The 5,627-nt window shown below is 37.8% G+C and overlaps 1 protein-coding gene across 1 annotated transcript in view; it reads right to left on the bottom strand.

Annotated features, from left to right (window-relative positions):
• SOBP (sine oculis binding protein homolog) overlaps positions 1-5,627 on the bottom strand; it is a 147,317-nt gene that overhangs the window by 106,488 nt on the left and 35,202 nt on the right.

Below are 5,627 nucleotides of genomic sequence, written 5' to 3'. Positions count from 1 at the left end.
TTTTTTTTTTTTTGGCTCCTAAGTTTCCAAAAGACATTTCCTTAATAAACCAGAGTATGACTCCACAGCCACCAGGGCTCCTAGGCCTTCTTAACCTGGGTAAAAGTGCTTAATCTGCCTGGTAAAACCTGCCCCAGTACTAATGAAGCTTATAAAATGACCCCCTTTCTTCAAAGGCTGAGAGCCTACAGTACCTGCCTTGGGCAGGACAATCTGTAGGGGTGATAACCGGCAAATGTGATGCCCTCACGTGAACCTCGACACTCAGGGAGCAGGTTCAACCACCACACGTTCCCTGTTATTGTTAAGTGACACGGGTTATTGTCTACTCGTATAATATAGTGATTCTCAAGCAATGTGTTTAGTCATAAAAGGCAAGATGTGAGTGGCCAGGTTCCGCCCATGGAAAGGGACAAGTCTGGCTCACTGAGCAGCCTCCAGCAACACAGCCTTCCAGCACTGCTGTGCTCAGGGAAAGGCAGGCCTGATTTAAATTCTCCATATGATATGACTCATAGGCCTGGGATGGAGAGATGGTAACAGGGGTGTCAGATATTTCTTGGCCAGCCAGGTGGTCCTACCAGTGCCTGGATGACCCATTAGTCACGCCATGGGGATGCTCAGAATGATTTTAGGTGGTATGCAAATATTTCCACTGCTTAAAATGCCGCATTTCTTTTCCTTTGTATAAGAAGAAAACAAATGTAACTAGCACAAGGAGCCCATGATATCATAACTACTCCTGCTGAAAACAAAGATAGGTTTTTAAAGTGAGTTGCTTAGTAAAATACACTGAGTAAGTCATAGTAAGAGTTATGACAAAATTTATGATGGTGATATTCAAATAACTGAAGTTTAGGCAATGTTGGCCTCTTCTGAGGGGAGGGTAAGGGAGGAAAATAAGTAGAAGCCTAAGAAATATTTCCATGCTGCTTCCTAGGGGTTTTTGTTCTGTCTTGAGTTTTCTCTAACCTCCCAACTGACCGTGTGTGTGTGTAAGGCTGATTGCCACATCTCTTCTTCCTTTATGGAATTTTTTTGTACTAACCTAGATTCATACTTCAGAGATGGATGGTAATCACAAAATTCCCAACAAGCTCTTATATAGTGTTCTCTGATTTCTAAATAAAATCCCCCAAAGACTAATTGCTAAGCAAGGCCTGGTCCATAAGTTGTTGACAAAGTCATGGTTCACAGAGTCTGTCATGCAATCATTCCATTTCCAGGGAAAAGATTTGATTTGAGTCAGTGCGGTCATCAGCCTGCAAAATTAGAAGCAAACTAATTTGTAGTGCAGTGAGGCAGCTTTTTTTCCTTGGGTAGCATTACATGCAACATTTTATTTACCTTCATGGGATAAATATTGTCATTTTAGTGACCTTTTCTATTTCACATGTTATATAATATTGTGATCTATGGTGAATTGTCCAATGAGACTGTAAAAAATGAACTCTGATGTTAGCCAAACAATTTTGATAACGTAACCTTTTTGAAATGAAGTCATAATATGAATTCAAATGTTTACCTGTATTTAATAATTTGTGCCATTCAAAGAAAGCCTTTACTTATATTTTGCATAATTTCTAATGTGGCATCTGTCTACGACATTTTACACAGTACAAAGAATTAACAAAGTTCCATAATTTACCTGAGATTATGAAGGAGTTTTCTTAAATTAGATTAGAAATAGCATGTTTTTAAAATACTCATCTGTCATTACTAAACTAACTAGCCCTAATAGTTTGTATTTTTCCCATTCAATGTTTTAAAATCTTAAATTCCTGGAAAAAAAGAAGATGATACTGCAGAACTCTCACAAGGGATCCATGGACAATAAGCTTGATTCTGGTGAAATCTGTAAAGAAAAAAATTTTATGGGGGAAATCACTTGGCCTCACAGCTTAATGAGGAGACCCCACTTCCCACGAAGCCATTTAGAACATGCATTAAGCTCCCCTTGTTGTTTCTTCCTTCAAATAGTTTGGTTTGGAATTTCTTAATTCCTAGATTTTTAACTATAATGGACCAACAATGAAATGAGAAAGGCTATAGAGCAAAACTATAACAAGACCAGGGGCTTAGCATGGCACTCGGCCCGGCCTGGAGGAATGATGGTTGGGGCCAAAGGGCAGGCCCATGTCTCTCTCAAGCTTCATTCCATCATCACCAGACAGGCTCACTTGTCATTTTTTAAAGGGAGGCAAGGATACTTGCTTACAATAGACCTAACAAATAAACAAAAAAAGTAGAATTTTAAAACAGATTATTTATAAATCATTCTTACTACAAAGCAATAATATGAGAAGACCAAAGAAATTATGCATTGTTGTTCTGTGTCTGGCAATCAGAAAACTCTTAGAATAGTGGTTAGCATCTGTCCTGTTAAATAAATCAACATACCCATCCATTTTTCATAAAATTCCATTTCATAAAGGCAAACACTTTGGAAAACTTCCATCAGGTTTCTCCTATTCTGTCACCAAACCAATGTCAATGATCCAAAGATGAGGCTGATAAAGTGGGTTATTCCAAAAATTCAAGAGAACATTTTCAGATATCCCAGGTATTCCAGACTTACGAAAGTCACTTATAGGAATATTATACTTGAGAAACTAAAGAAACTTAATATTATACTTAAGAAACTGTGATTATTTAAATTAATTTTTTCAGCCAAAATATAGTTTAAAATCCTGCCACCAGACAGGAAATGGTGTCACCATCCTAAAAAGTAAAAAAGTGAACTTTTCTTAAGTGCTTTAAGCCAAAGAAATTGGTTCAGTTCAACAACCACATCTATTTCTTTTTTAATGAAACCTGAAAATGACGTGCACTGCAAGATAGAAGGTCCCAGTACTTTAACTTTTCTAACTTTACCTGCTTTAAAATACACTTTTTAAACTAGGGAAAATCTTATTGCCCATCTTACAGTTAAGCTAAAGGTTTGTGCCATTAAAGACATGTGATTATGTCAAAGAAGATTCACATAACAAATTTCTGTATTACAATATCTTACAGCCATTAGGCTGTGTATTTTTCATAATAAACCATGCAACAACAAAGTGCAAAATGTTTATAGCATTAAATCATATTCCCAAAGCAGACAGTTTGTATAACATATAAATTTTCATATGATAAAATTATACAAATATGTATCAGTCAAAATATGCGTGTTTCAATTAATCATTAAAATTTTGTACCATCTCTTTAGGCTTTAATTAAGCAGAATGTTTAGGGCATTTTCTTTTGAATCTAATGTTCAAAGAGTTATAGACCATTTTTCTACTTTACATCCCAGAAGGGGAAGTTCAGATTAATTACTCTAAGATGAAATCAAAGTTATATTTATTTATTATAGTGCAGAGAAGTATGAGACCAAGCATTTCTGGAATGCTCTGGTTAAGTTGTTTCAAAAACTGCCTTATCTGGTGATTTTTTTTAAATAAGGATATCCATTGGTCAGTGATCTTCTTGGGGCATTTGAATTGGTTATAAACATACAAGCTAGCTTACCTGACCAGAGCTCAAAGAAAATCGAGGGCCTAACGGACCCCAAGCAATTAAACTATAGATTTGCCACCCCTTTGTAACTTCCATAGGAGTCCAAGACTGAGGGAAATTTCTGAAAGCATTTTCTAGTGACGTTTATCTCCTCCAATTGTCCCTAGAATGCACACATATGGCTAATCATTTCAAAACTTGAATTATATTTAAGACAATTTGCAAGGCAGTCCGAGGAGACTCCTGTGTATTCCCCATGCCATGAAATAAAAGTGTGGCATGAACAGTTCTGGGTCAACCTACTTGCTGGAACAGCTATATTTAAGAACAGAACAAAGATAGGGCCTGGAAGTTAAGCAAGAAAGTAGAGTCAAAGTTTACTTTCTTCACATTCCTTCTGCAAAGAAAGAAATTTCTTGGAATAATTCAATTCCAAAGACTTGAAGGCAATACAAGTTTAAGTCCCTATAGAGTCCTTCAAAGTTTTCGTGTAACTCCCTATGTCCTAGAAGTGAACATACAAGGAAACCCAGCGAAAACCTGTACCATTAAGCCAAAAGAAAAATAATCACAGCTAACCACTATTCAGAACTTAGTAGGTGCCAGGCACAGTGCGAGGTTCACTTCAAAATTATTTAATCTTATTCACAACCACTAACAACCAGGAAGGTCCTAACATTCTCTGTTGTACACATGGGGAAAATGAATTTAGAGGTTAAATAATTTGCCCCAAATCTCACACTGAGTACACACCAAAGCCTGAGTGAAGACCAGGCTGTCTGACTCCAGAGCCCGAGCTCTTCACCACTACCCCTTGGAGACCATGGATTTTCCAAGCTTGCAAGATTTACACCATCCACACAGATTTCCCTCCACAAAAAAAGATGGAAAGCCATCACAGATTCGCTACTTACTTAGCACACTGCTCACTGACACACCAGTAGACAAAGAACATGGATCAAAAAGGGTTAAAAGGTCTTTCAGGAGACAGCTGAACTGTTAATGTTTGTTGATGGATTTTTTTAAAAGGCCTTTAACTTTTTAAAGGTCGTCTAAGCCTTTATTTCTCTATGACCATGAGGCATGGATCTGGTACAAACATTCTGTCCAAACTTGAATGAGCAAGTGTACTTGGACATCAAATGGTAAGACAGAACCAATGATACCTGGATCTGAGGAAATAGCTCTTCAACCCACTGGCAAGCAATCCTCCTGTCAGCCTTGTCTTGTCTAAGGAGGGGAATCACTGCAGGACATGGGTAAGACTGGCTTCCCATGTGGGTGAAGTGGGAGGCTCCCTACCTCTATAATTTCCAGGGTGCCGATAAGAATATCCTGGCTTCAGAAACTTTGTTCTCCAGCTGCTCACTAAGATTAAATCCTGCCAGGTGAGGATTGAATTTCTTTGGCTAAACATTTCTTATATCTCATTAAAATACAAATTCCCTGAAAGCAAGGAGGCTCAACAATACATGTATTACAATATTGTAATGTATATTACAATATACATGTATTTGTAAATAATGGTTAATACTTTAGAATGAGTGATTCTTTCTAAGGAACAAGGTTTCACAGGACATGAGGGAGAGGGCTGAGTATGGGGTTCCATTGAGAAAGGTTCAGGGCACAGATGGGATAGGATACACGGCCGAGCTAATATTTCGCCTTGAGCATATAGCTAGAGCAAACTGAGGTCAGACAAATGAAGGCAGAGTGGACAGGAAAAAACCTGTATCTCATGTCCAATATTTTCAGAGTGACTTTTATGTGTGAATATTAAGCACCACAGATGTTGAAGGAGGCAGGAAAAGAATGGCATATTGCCAGGGACTGCTAGAAAAGAAAACCCACAGCCAGTTCCACTACAGAACAATCTCAAAAAGATGACTTAAAAAAAAAAAGTTAGGTAGTAGATGTGCATTGCTTTGCAAACCTAAGTTGCTATTATTTGAAAAATAGTGTGCTGGAATACAGAGAGAAGGAGACAGAGGCCGCTGGTGAAAGTGCTAATACGGCCCCTTCTAGTTATGTGACATGAGTTAAGTCATTCAAGGGATAGTGATGCCCATCCTAACTGTAGCCATGGTGAGGATCAAATAGGAGAAAATCTGCACATTCTGTAAGCAAAT

This window comes from Otolemur garnettii, unplaced genomic scaffold, assembly GCF_000181295.1.
Source record: "Otolemur garnettii isolate 467f Iridium unplaced genomic scaffold, OtoGar3 scaffold00002, whole genome shotgun sequence".
NCBI classification, from domain to species: Eukaryota; Metazoa; Chordata; class Mammalia; order Primates; family Galagidae; genus Otolemur; species Otolemur garnettii.
This window is presented reverse-complemented; position numbering and strand designations above follow the sequence as displayed.